At 44.6% G+C, this 14,638-nt stretch overlaps 1 non-coding gene across 1 annotated transcript; it reads right to left on the minus strand.

Annotated features, from left to right (window-relative positions):
* Positions 1-3,071: 3,071 nt before the first annotated feature.
* On the minus strand, positions 3,072-3,153 carry trnap-ugg (transfer RNA proline (anticodon UGG)). The gene has a single exon. It is a non-coding gene; the product is annotated as a tRNA-Pro (tRNA).
* Between the last annotated feature and the right edge of the window lie 11,485 nt (positions 3,154-14,638).

A 14,638-nucleotide genomic window follows, 5' to 3' on the forward strand; every position in this document is an offset into this window, starting at 1 on the left:
ACTCAGAAAGGAGCAGACTGACCCCATTCTGTTAATATGACTCTCCCAGGGAAGAGCAGATGAAGCCCAATTTGTCAATGAGACTCAATCAGGGAAGAGCACTCTGACCTCACGCGATCACTTTAACACAACTAGGAAATTGCAGACTGACCCCATTCTGTCAATCCAACTCACCAAAGAAAGAGCAGACTGACGCCACTCTTTCAATGCAACTCACTCAGGCAAGAGCAGACTGATTCCACACTGTCCAAATGACTCACTCCGTGAAAAGCAGACTGACGCCACTCTTTCAATATTACTCGCACTGGAAAGAGTAGACAGATGCCACTCAGTCAGTGTTACTCACCGAGGGAAGGGCAGACTGATCCCACACTCTCAGTGTAACTCAGCAGACTGATCCCACACGGTCAATATAAGTCATTCACTGAAGATTAGTCTGACCCCACTCTATAAATGTAATTCACTCAGGGAAGAGCAGACTGATCCCATTCTGTCTATGGCACTCAGCCAATGAATGAACACTAACCCCACTCTACCAATTTAACTCGCCAGAGAAGAGCAGATGGAAGCCAGACTGTCAACATAAATTATCGAGGGAATAAAATACTGACCCCGCTCTTTCTGTTTCACTCAGTCAGGGAAGAGCAGACTGTCACCACTCTGTGAAAGAAATTCGCCCAGCGAAGGACAGACTGACCCTACTGTATCTGCGTGACTGACACAGGTAAGAGCAACTAATCCAACTCTGTCAATGTATCTCCCTCAGGGAAGAATACCCTCACCCCTGTCTATCCATGTAGCTCACCCAGGAAACAGCAGACTAACCCCACTCTGTCTATTTAAGTTCACAAAAATCCTCTGAAGTACGTCCTATCCAGACACTCTCCACATCCCTGTCTCTGTAACCGCGTGCATTTAATGGCGAATCCAAATAACCTGCAAATGTTTAGAATGTGGTAGCAAACCAGAGCTACCACACAGTAATTGGGCGAATGTGCAAACTTCCATCAGGCAGTCACCTAAGCCTGGAATGGAAACCAAACCGACAGCAGTCGTGATTATAAAATGGCAGAACAGAAACCCAGCAAAAAGAATTGCTTCCCTGTGTGTTGCAACGATTCTGAGTATTAATTAAGCCCCCCTCACTGTCGTTAATTTCCATTTTCATCACTGCCAACCTTCTTCAAAGCAAAGCACGCACTTGCTTTTTTCAAACTTCTGATATCCCGCTTTCATCCCGCTTTTTATCTAATCATATTTCTCACTTTACAAACTACGTCATGACAGGTTGACAACTGCAGAATGAGCTTTGTTCCGTTCTCCACTGATGTTGAGAGTAGTAATACAACATATTCGAGTAGGACTTGATGCGCTTGGGGGTGGTGTAGTCGCGGCATTATGGCTTTTTTTTCGTTTTCGGTCGACTATTTCGAGTTCATTGCGCAGACTTCTGAAGAAGACTTTTTGGAGTCGAAATGGTAACTGTGTTTTCTCCCGGAAGACAGACGGAGCTTTATTTCTGTTCTCTTATAATTTGATCTTCTGATCTTTGCAAGTAAAATAGTGTGCATTACTATTGCTCGGTTTTAGTTTCAAAATCAAGAGAAACAGGAAGGAGACAATATCAAAGAACACAAAGTTCTGAGTTGTTTAGATAATTTTTGCAGCAACGGTGGACACGCAGGTCAAATTATGATAACAGTTCAAGAACATTTAGTCTGGAAGTGGTCTGTGACTTTAGTTCCAAATATATGTTTCCGTTCTTCCAATACATCTTTTTGACTCCCAGAAAACATTGATTGTTTTCTGTATTCACTTTGTTTCGCGATATCTGTCTTCTGGTCGACCAGGGACAACTTGAATTTGCGTCTGCATTGAATAAGATTTCGCTCTTTCTTTTAGAAGCAAACCTATGCATTATGTAACATTTATCATGATGATGGCTAAGAAGTTCAAAATGAATTATGGTTTATGGATCGTGAGCAAGAATGAAGTGATCCACTTGTGAACAGATGTCACCACGTCCTATTCCTACATCGGGCCTGAACGGTCCATTGGCAGAGTCTGCAGAAAGGAAATGTCTAAGTGAACTAGACCTTTGTTCAGTTTGGTTTGAGACCAATGGTCGTGCTGTTTTGGTGCAGAGATGTGTCAACATCTCTGACGTTGGAGTCAAAATTTAAGTCGCATCTACTCCATGGAGTGTCCTCTCATATCGGAACATGCTGACATGAAAACATCTAGCACTGATAGCAAAGGTTTTTTCATTAAACTGGGAGTCTGTTTAACTGAGCAATTCAGACAGCCAAGATGAATAATTGGCACTTGGTTCTTCAAGCTGAGCTCTCCACGCCAACTGCTCCAACGGAGATCGTGGATAAGATCCCCATCGATTATTTTGGTCAATTTTAGTCTCAGCAACAACCTATTGTTCTTAACAATGCTACTCCACAAGCAGAGGGCTAAGTCTGATTTTCATCGTTAATTTTCAATTTCAGTTCTTAATGCACAGTTTCTTACGAATGTGGACAGCAGAAGACTGTTAACATTCCATTTCTAATATTTCCAGAAAATTCTACTCCGCTGATATTGCCTTGCATTATCACACCTCAAGCCAGGAACCTGGACCAGTCGAGTTCCTTTCCACACATGGAATTGTTTTTTCTAATTCATTGACTGCTGATATAAAAGATAATTGGCCTTGAGAGTCAGCTGTAAATTAGGTTGAACTTTCTCAGCTTGACTTTCAACTGATCCTAAAAAAAACTCATCACCTGCAGGTAAATGTATTGCATTGCTTCTTGTTTTGCATAATTGCACCACCACCCCCGCTCCCCTCCCGCCTCAATACCGAAAATCCAAATTTCACGATAGTTCGACAAATGTTTGGAAACTGATTCGTGTTGGAATATGGTGGCTTTTTGTTTCTCGACATATAATCTATTCAATTAGACGTCTTGAAATTACTTCGGATTCTTCACAGTTGAAAATTTACTTTCGATTGAATGCAAAGCTCAATCTCCATGAAATCGAAATTCTGCAAAGGAATTAATGAATTTTAAAAGAGTCAACGCTGTGAGCAGGATTCGAACCTGCGCAGGGAGACCCCATTGGATTCCAAATCCAACGCCTTCACCTCTCAGCCATCACAACTGCATCCTTTTTGCCAATTTTCATAGTAAAAGAACTGAATTCATGAAATACGTAATTTGTTTGAAGAACAAATTGTCAAGACCCAAAGATTTCGCCAAATCCTTTGCAGAGACCCAGATGAACGTTACCTTAGCAGATTGACAGACTTTCACCGCAAACTAGATTCTGACACAGCTGAAGTTGCGGGAGTAATTCTTCGTCGAATTATAGAGTCACGGATGTAGACCACATGAAGAGAGGATCATTGTCTCACTGCGTCCGATCGATTTTGACTCAATTGCTCATCATCTGGTGCCAAAGTAGATATGCTGTTGTGTTTTAATATTCATCGAAATATCGTATTAGAAATATTGATGCTAAGTCCATAAACACCAGCTACATTCGTAAAAAAATATCGGAATTAGAAAGAATGCAGAACCAATTTACAGAAATGGATCCAGCAACTAATCCGTAAGTTCTGACATCAGGTAATGAACTTGTGAGCACAAGAGAGGAAGATTGACTGAAGATTTGGAACTTGAAATCGTCTTGACGGAATTATTTGCAAAGTTTTTGCGGTTGTTCTAGAGTCATCAAGTCCTTGAACAATACAACACGGAAAGTGGCCCTTCTTTCCAACTTGACCATGGTGGACAGTTATCCTAAATTAATAGGTCCCATTTGCCAACATTTGGCCCACATCCCTCTAAATCTTGTTAATCATATATCCATCCAGATGCCATTAAATGTTACAGTTGTACCAGTCTCCAACAATTTCTCTGGCAGCTCATTCTGGACACGACTGAAAAAGTTGCCCCTGACCTCCCATTTAAATCCTTACCCACTAATTTTAAAACAATGTTTTCTAAATTTTGACTTCCTCACCAGCAGGAAAACACCTTGATGAGTCAACCTATCCATGTCCCTCATGATTTAATAAATAGCAACGATTTGACTTTATCACACTTGTCAGGAAGGAAATGTGCGGAGATTATTATCGAAGGTTTGAAGTAGAAAGTCTGATTTACAGATTTTTAGAATTGCATCTTGGAGAAGTTTTTAATAAGTCATTGAAGTCTAGTAGCAGTTGTAGAAGTCTGTTGTGAAAGCTGCATAAGGATTTCAGGGCACGAGAACAAAGCATTATTTCCAATGTATTGTGGCTCAGTTCGACCGCACTTGGACGACAGTATGAGGAATTATAATCGTCAATTTAGGAAAGATACTAATGCCATATGAGGAATACCACGAATGGTGATTAGCCTTGATATCATGGATGAATGTTAGTCCTGTGAATTGAAATTGGCCAAATCCGGTCTTTTTTTTTCACAGTTTCAAAACAAGAGAGGTAATCTCATTTAGAGTTGCAAAATATTTGAAGAGATAAACAGGGTGGTGCAATTAAATTTTGTTCCCTCATTGGTGGATCGAGAAGCAGGAGAGGACAATTTTAAAATGAAGCATTGTGAATTATGACCAGAATGAGAACTATTGATTTTTGTCTTAGCCTTGAGAAGTCTCGCTATTCAGCACTACAGTGAGCCTTGGATATTTGGTCTTTGAATGCATCACGATCAGCCTGACCCGCCAACACTTCCTGCATCACTATAGACCTGACCCCTCACACTTACCGCCTTAATATCAGTGTGAACCCCTCAAACTTACTGCATCACTACCCATCTGGCGTCCTCACATTTACTGCGTTTCTTTCACTTCGAGACCCTCATTTTGACTGCATCACTCTCAGCCTGACTGCCAAACACTTACTTTGTCACTATCAGTCACGCCCTTACACTTCCTATGTTACTATTATCCTGACTCCTGACACTTACTCTGTCACTATCAGCCTGACTCCATCACACTTATTATGTAAGTACCAGACTGACGCCTCACACTTACCGTATCACTACAACACTGCTTCCTCAAACTTACTATGTCACTATCACCTTGACCCTCTCACATTTACTGCGCCACAATCACACTGACCACCTACACCTACTGCTTCACTATGAGCTTCAACACACACACTTACAGCGTCACTACCAGCCTGAATCACTCACACTTATCACATGACAATCAGCATTACTCTTTCAAATTTATTTCATCATTATTCGGCTGAGGCACTCACACTGACAGCGTCACTAACAGCCTGACCCCCTCATGCTTACTGCGTTGGTATCTCTCTGATCCCCTCAGAATTACTACGTCACAATCACTCTGACCCCCTCATACTTAATGCATCACTATCCCTCTGACACCCTCATACTTCTTGCATCACTCACACCCTGACACATACGCACCAACTGCATCCCTATCAGCCAAACCCCACTCACTAACGGCGTCACTCTCTCTCTAACCTGCTCACACTTAATGCGTCACCATCACCTTGACACTCTCTCACTTAGTGCATCAATATCAGCCTGACCCCCTCACGCTTACTGCTCAAATGTACTTTGTCACTATCAGACTGACCCACTAATACTTACAGCATCACGATCACTTTGACCCCCCAAACTTAGTGCGTCCAGATCACACTAAACCTTTCACTCTCCTTGCGTCACATTCTGCCAGACCTTGCACACTTATCACTCTGACCTCCTCATATTTGCTGCATCACTATAACTCTATCCCACTCACACCGTGTGTGTCACTATCACCCTGAAAACTTATGCTCACTGCACCAGTATTCTCCTGACTCCATCACAATTAGTATATCATTATCAGCCTGACCTCTTACACTTACTGTGTCACTCTCAACCTGTCCCCTCACATTTCCTGTGTCACTCTCAATCTGACACCCTCAAAGTGTCTGCGTCACTGTCACCCCGAACACGTCACACTTACTGCATGGGTGTCTATCTGAAACCTCACGCTTATTGCATCACTATCATCCTGAGCGGCTCACACTTACTGCGTCATTAGCACACCAACACTCTTACCATTACTGCGTCACTATCGGCCTGACACCTCACATGTACTGCATCACTATTAGCCTGACCCGCTCACACGTTTTGCGTCACCACTACCCTGACCCCCCTCACAATTGCTGTGTCGCGATTAGCCTGAGCCCCTCACTATAATGCTGATCAAGCTCACAATTACAGCATCACTATCAACCTGAACCCCTCACACTTTTTCTGTCATTATCACCCTGAACCTCTCACATGTAATGCGTCACTGTCACACTGAGACACTCACATTTTCTGCGTCGTTATCAGCCGGACCCGCCGGCACACAGCGTCACTATCAACCTTGCCCCTCACACTTGCATGCCTCAATATCAGCGTGAACCCCTCACACTTACTGCATCACTGTCCATCTGCCATCCTCACACTTCCTGCACCAGTTTCACCTTGACATCCTCATTTTTACTGCGTCACTATCAGCCTGACAGCCACACACATATTGCGTCACTATCAGTGACGCCCTCGCACTTCCTATGTTAATATCACCCTCACTTCTAAAACCTACTGCGTCACTGTCAGCCTGACTCCATCACACATTTTGTGCCAGTACCAGACTGATGCCTCACGCTTACCATGTTACTAAAACTCTGCCCCATCACACTGTTTGCGTCACTATCAGCCTGACCCCTCAGACGTATTGCGTCAATATCACCCTGACCCACTCACACGTTTTGTGTCAGTTTCAGTCTGACGCGTCGCACTTACTGTATAACTAAAGCTCTCCCCCTCACACTGACTGAGTCATTCTCAGCCTGACCCCTTCATACTTACTGCGTCAATATCAGTCTGACCCCTCAGACTTACTGTGTCACTCTCACTCTGATCCTCTCTCATTTACTTCGTCACTCTCACCCTGACCTCCTCACATTTATTGTGTCACTATCACCCTGACCCACTCACACAGTCTTTGCCATTTTATTGCGTCCCAATCAGCCTAACTGCCACACACTTATTGCATCACTTTCAATCACGCCCTCACGCTTCACATGTTACAATCACCCTGAATCCTTACACTTATTGTGTCATTATCAGGCTGACCCTTCACACTTACTGTGTCACTATCAGCCTGACTCCATCACATTTATTGTGTCAGTATCAGACTGACGCCTCACACTTATCTTGTCACTAAAACACTGCCCCATCACATTGACTGTGTCACTATCAGCCTGACCCCCTCACACTTCCTGCAACACTATCGCAATGCCCCTCTCTCAGTTACGACTTCATTTACACCCTGACAAACCCACACTTGCTGTGGCACTATCACACTGAGGGCGATACACTTCGTGTCACTGTCATCCTGACCCCTTACACTAACTGCGTCACTATCACACTGGTATCTCCCACCCACTGTGTCACTATCATCCTGAGCCACTTACACCTATTGCGTCACTATCACTTTGACCCCAACACACTAACTGCATCAATATCAGCCTGACCATTTCACACATACTGCGCCAGTACCAGGCTAACTCCCTCAAATATACTGCGTCACTATCAGGCTGACTCCCCACTCTTACTGCATCAAGAGCATTGTGCCCCCATACACTTACAGCATAACTATCATCCTGACAACGTAACACTTACTGCGTCAAGATCAGCCTGATGGCCTCAAACTTAATGCGTTACTATCAGCTTCAACACTCACATTTACGGCGTCACTTCTAGCACTGCCCCTGCACACTTACTACATCCCTAACTGCCTTACCCCCTCGCATTTACTTCATCACTATCAGCCTGAGACACTCACACTTACAGCTTTACTACAACCTGGCCCTATGAGTGCATCTACATCACTGTCACCCCGACCCCTTGCCCATACTGCGTCACTAAAAGCCTGGCCCCTCAAATGTTCTGCGTCACTATCACACTGACATCTCACACTCACTGTGTCAGTATCACCCTGACCCTTCACAATTACTGCTTCACTACAACCTGAACTCCTGAAAGCATGTGCGTCACTGTCACCCTGACCCCATCACATTGCCATGTCACCATCACAATGACAGTCTGCTTCACTGTCATCCTGACACCTCACACTCACTGGACCACTACCATCCTCCCCCTCATAGTGACCTGTCACTGTCATCCAGAGCCGCTCACACTTATTGCGTGCCTATCACTCTGCTCCCAACACACTTACTGTGTCACTATCAGCCTGGCACTCGCACACTTCCCGCATCACTATCAGCCTGACCCTTCAAAATTTCACCGTGTCTATCAGTCTGACTCCTCACATTTCCTGCATCACTATCACCTTGTCACTTAACACTTACTGGCCAGTATTAGCCTGACGCCCTCAACATACTGCATCAATATCAGCCTGAACACTCACACACACTCTGTCAGAATCATGCTGACCCCCTCACACTCACTGCATCACTATCACCCTGTCCCCTCTCACTTCCTGCATTATGATCACTCTGACTCACTGACACTTACTGCATCACTATCAACCTGACCCCTCACACATAGTGTGACACTATCAACCTGACCCCACCACACTTGCTGCATCTCTATCAGCCTGACCCCCTCACACTTACTGCTTCACTATCAGACTGACCCCGCACACTTACTGCATCACTAACAGCCTGACACCTCACACTTACTCTGTCACTATTCCCCTCACACCTCACTTTTATTGGCCACTATCTGCCTGACGCTCTCAACTTACTGTGTCAGTACCAGCTTGAACGCACACACGTACTCCCTCACTATCACCCTGACTGTCTCACACTCACTGCGTCAGACTCTGCCTGACACCATCACACTTACTACGTCACTTTCACCCTCCCACTTTATGCGTCAGGATCAGCCTGACACAGTAACACTTACTGCATCACTATCAGGCTGATCTCCTTCCAATTACTGCGTCACTATCAGCCGGACCACTCACTCTTACTGCGTCACTGTCACACTGACCCCTCACACGAAGTGCTTCACAATCACCCTGACCACCTCACACTTACTGCGTCACGATTGGTCTGATCCCTCAGACTTACTGCATCACTATCACTCTGACCCCCTTCACTGCGTAACTATCGGCCTGATCCACTCACACAGTCTGCATCACTAACACACTGACACCTCATCCTCATTGTGTCATTATCATCCTCACTCCATCAGTCACTGTCAGCCTGATTCCCTGTAATGGAGAATTATCATTTTTTGTGAAATCTGTGAAAGCATGGTTGAAACAAAGATGTATGGACCTAACTTTGCAAAAAGACAGAAAAAATGTAAAGTTCAACCTAATTTACAGCTGACTCTCAACGCCAATAATCTATTATATCAGCATTCAATGAATTTTGAAAAAAAACAACTCCATGTGTGGAAAGGAACTCGACTGATCCAGGTTCCTGGCTTGAGGTGTGATAAGGCAAGGCGATATATAGTATAAAGGGAATATGTGAAAACCGTCAGGCTCCATTTTATGAGGCGTCTTGCAAATGTGTCGGGTCCATTCTGCCAATTTCAAAACTAAACTTTTTCTTTGCTCTTCGTAGCATTTGCGTCGAGTCGATTGAAATTCCACGGCAGTAAACTCGGGGTCTCGTCTGGTACCCTGCGACTGGGTAAGATTTTGAAGATTCCCAGGAGGTGTACGCGCCACTGCCTTGAAGGTCTTTCAATTCATCTCGAGCGCTGAATTGGCCCCTTTGAGTGAGAAGACTGGGGATAAGTGGATCGCCCCAGAGTCGCGTTCCGAATCGAATAGGGTCATGGTAAGAGTTGTGGCTAAAGTAATCCGACATAGAGACTTGTTCGAAGAGAATATACGAACCAAGAAGAGGGACCAGTGAACTCTCGCACGGTATTCAAGTAAAACTCAAGGGAAAGGATTGCCGTCTCTAGAGAGTTTAAGTGACAGCAAGATTAACGGTGGTTTGAGACTTGGAGTCACCATGGTTAGCGTTGGAGTCGCCAAAGCTGTACCGGTTACGTAGGTTCTTGGTTTGTGAAAACCAAGGCAATGAGGCGGTCGTGCCCAATGAGAGGGGACCTCCGGGAGGTAAAAGCAAGTTATATTGGCAAAGAGAAGATTATGGTATCCTGAGAGAGAGAGAGAGATAGACAGATAGACAGACAGAGAGACAGACAGAGAGAATGAACACTTTTCCAATATCCATGAAAATCGGCTCCAGCAAGAGCTAACAAAAAGAGGGTGGACAGACAACTCGGAATGGTCAAGAAAACATACAATATTTGCTAAATAATTATGGCCCAGTTTCTGTAAAGCAGTTAAAAATGTAAATCAAGGAATGTGTTTTTCTGGAGGAAGGAAGTTTTAGTAATATTCAGTTGCAAATGCTGAGGTCACCGTTGGAGGAGAGAGAGAAGGAAGCAGAAGCGGCAGAGACAGAGGAATGCCAGAGGAAACAGCACAGAAGCGGCTTCACAGGAGGCTCCCAAGCACTGAGGATGTCACCTAGACAGGGGAAGAAACGTTTGCAAGACAAATTCCCAGTTCGGCGAACAGAACCACAACAACGAGCACCCGAGCTACAAATCGTCTCCCAAACTTTGAACACCTTCGGGCGAGAGACGCTAAGACAAGCTAGGAAATGGGAATCCTGTGCCAACCACCTAAGCGCCACATACGAACAACTGCGGTTCCTGCATGAATGCCGAAAGAATCGAATCCTTCCACCATGTGTCACATACAGACCACCAGTCAACAATCCACAAGCCAGGGACACTGCCAGACAGAACGGATTCAGGATAATCCAGGTAATGATTACAGACGCTCACAACAGACTACACAAATACAGACAATAAATTGCGCGCCAAAAATCGTTAATTTCAAAAACCACCAATCAGGAATGGACCCGGACCATAGAACAGGCCGTCAGCATAGGACAGAACAGGACCACACACCGCAAAAAACGGCACTAAAAGAAAAAATGGCCAAACTAGCACACAAAGAAGAGGACACCACAACACACACCTGGGTTAAAAACCTCTCCCACAGACAGCTCACAGACACGGAAAGAACAATACTGGCTAAGGGACTCAACTACAACCACAGGGACACCAAGACAGCAGACTTCCTAGCAGCACTAGAATGCACACTCAGGAACAATGGACTGACAGAAGAGACACAACAAACTGTGAGACAAAGTATCGTACCGCTGATAACAAGAAAAAAACAAACACATAACCTCAACACCAAGGAGAGGGAAGCACTAAAATCACTAAGAAACGATAAGAACATAATTATACTACCAGCAGACAAAGGCAGAATGACGGTCATCCTGGACAAAGCAAAGTACATGCAAAAAGCATATCAACTACTTGCAGATACCAACACCTACCAAAAGAGGGAGTTTGACCCCACCCCACAGCTCACCAACAGGATAAACAACACACCGAGGAATCTACAAAAAAACGAACAGATAACCAGGTCTGACCTACAAAGAATGAAACCTGAAAGCAACAACACCCCCAGATTCTATGGACTACCCAAAGTGCACAAACCAGCCATCCCACTCAGACCCATAGTATCACTACCAGGGACACCATCACACAAACTGGTGAAAGAACTACAGCAGAAACTGAAACACCTGATCAGCAGATCCAGACACTCTGTACAGTCAACACAGGAATTCTTGGACATCATCAGAAATATACACATAGACAAGGAAGAAACTATGGTCTCATTCGATGTATCGACACTGTTCACCTCCATCGACAAAACACTAGCCAAAGAAATAATACCCAACCTGCTGGACAGACATAACAGACAACAGGACGTTGAACCTATCAACAATGAGGGCATACTTAAACTACTGGACTTGTGCCTCACAACACACTTCACATTCAATAACCAAATATACGAACAAATCAATGGAACACCCATGGGCTCACCGATCTCTGGACTCATAGCAGAAGCAGTAATGCAAAGGTTAGAACAAACAGTCTTACCACAACTTCAACCCAAACTCTGCGTCAGATACGTGGATGACACCTTTGTAATAATTAAAACACAGGAATAGAGAACACACACCAGATCATCAACGCCACACTCACAGGAATCTGATTCACTAGAGAGGAAGAAAAGGACAACCAACTCCCATTCCTAGACGTGATGGAACAGAGAACACAGAACGGAGAATTCACCACAAAGGTTTACAGGAAAGCCACACACACAGACCAAGTCCTAAACTATGAAAGCAACCACCCCAACACACACAAACGAAGTTGCATCAGGACACTATTCAAAAGGGCCACAACACACTGCAGCACACCAGAACTACAAAAAGAGGAAGAGGAACACCTATACAAAGTATTCGCCAAAAACGGATACCCTCGCAATTTCATCAACAGATGCCTAAGGGAGAGACAATGGAACAAGGACATGCCGCAACCCAAAGGACTAGCCACACTACCATAAATCAGGAGCATTTCTGAACTGACAGCCAGACTACTGCGACCACTAGGACTCATAACAGCACACAAACCAACAGCCACGCTTCGACAACAACTCACCAGAACGAAGGACCCAATACCCAACATGAGCAAAACTAATGTAGTGTACAAAATCCCATGCAAGGACTGCACAAAACACTACATCGGACAAACAGGAAGACAGTTAACGATCCGTATACACGAACACCAACTAGCCACGGAACGACACGACCAGCTATCCTTAGTAGCCACACACGCAGACGAAAAGCAACATGAATTCGACTGGGACAACACTACCATTATAGGGCAAGCCAAACAGAGAACACCAAGGGAATTCCTAGAAGCATGGCACTCATCCACAGACTCTATCAACAAACACATCGACCTGGACCCAATATACCGGCCACTACAGCGGACAGCTCGAACTGACAACCGGAAGCGGCAGAGACAGGCCACTATAAATGCCGGAGGAAACATCACAGAAGCGCTTCACAGGAGGCTCCCAAGCACTGAGGATGTCACCTAGACAGGGTACGAAACGTTTGCAAGACAAATTCCCAGCTCGGCGAACAGAACCACATTATCACAATGCCTTTATTAAAAATTCCAATGAGTTCCTGTTTAATGAAGTGATGAGCAATGAAATGCTGTTCAGTGGCTAAAACTGTTCTGCTTGTGTCCTTGGCAAGTAGCAGCCAGAATTACATGCAGACTGACTCTACTTCATGATCTGAGACCAAATGGTTTCGCTGTAATGTCTTTTTTTCCATTATTGTTAGTGTTACCCATTTTGACTGAGTTTCCACAAGCTTGTGAACGATTGAATATTAATGTTACAACTTTTGTTCGCCCTATAACCACATCACCCTGGTGTCTAAATCTCTGTGTCACAAATCAGTCTAACATATCACAGACAATTTGTCCATTCAAATAAAACAAATCATTTACTCTTTCCCAAGATCTCCTGTCACAAATCTATTCACTGATGTGCGGATGTAGTTAAACTTTGTTCCATCCTGTTCCTTTCTGCTTGTCTTCAGCCACATCCCCACGCTGTTCCAATGTGTCACCTTTTCTATTTGGATTTGTAAAACTCCTTTCACCTTAACCCTATCCCTGCATCCTCTCTGTCAGTTTAAAGCCATGTCTATAAACCTTACTGACAAGACTGGCCAGGACACTGCTCCCAGCAGTGTTCCAGTGAGACCATCCGAATGGATTATTGTTGTAAATCAGGTATGGCATGTGGGTGTATCTGGTTGACAGCCTTTCTTGCCCAGCCCTAGCGGCCCTTGAGCTGAGTAACTTGTTCGGCCATTTCAGAGGGTAATTGAGAGGCAAACACTTTGCTGTGGTTATGTCGTGCAGACCATGTGAGGATGGGCAGCTGCCCATCTCGAAAGGAGAAGTGTTTGGATCTGTTGTACATCTGTAATGGTATTTGTGGATTCTCAATTACTATTTTCAAAATTATTTATTTCAAATTCCACCCTTTCAGCTGGTGGGGTTCAAATCTGCCTCTCCTGAACATTAGCCGAGGTTTTGGATACATGCTCTAGCAGTAATTCCATCAGGCCATCACTTCGTCTGCTCACCGAGTGCTCATCCCTGAGCACTGATACTGGTGTATCATGAAGCTAAACCTGTTTTTCCTTCATGATTGTTTGATCCTGTTACCTTCCTGCACTCTGATGATATCACTCGGTATCTCTCCATGTGGTATCCCTCACTGTGAGGGTTTAATTGCTGCCTCTGTTAACGTCTCTCACTCTTGCAGCTAATCCAGATGCTGAGACAGTATAATTCTCGACTTCAGACAGCAGAGGCTGCACAGGCCGGGGAAGGACACTGGGATTTCCCAGATCTCAGTGATAGTCAGGACCATTCTGCATATATAACCTTAACTGCATCAGTCTAGTTTCCCATTTTGTTTATTTCTCTGTCTCCTGTAGGTACTCAGGAAGTTCCTGACTCAATAGACTTCCCAACTGCTGGGTGCCTCGTCCATTGAAGATGGTTGGTCAGCCAGAAAGACAAAGGGCAGGGAGATGTGCAGTCTTCAATAAATCCTGCAGTGTGGTAAGATGCACAGTGCACAGAGCAGAGAGCAATGAGAGGGCTCCAAACATCGG

The sequence above is a fragment of the Chiloscyllium punctatum genome, chromosome 18 (genome assembly GCF_047496795.1).
Source record: "Chiloscyllium punctatum isolate Juve2018m chromosome 18, sChiPun1.3, whole genome shotgun sequence".
NCBI classification, from domain to species: domain Eukaryota; kingdom Metazoa; phylum Chordata; class Chondrichthyes; order Orectolobiformes; family Hemiscylliidae; genus Chiloscyllium; species Chiloscyllium punctatum.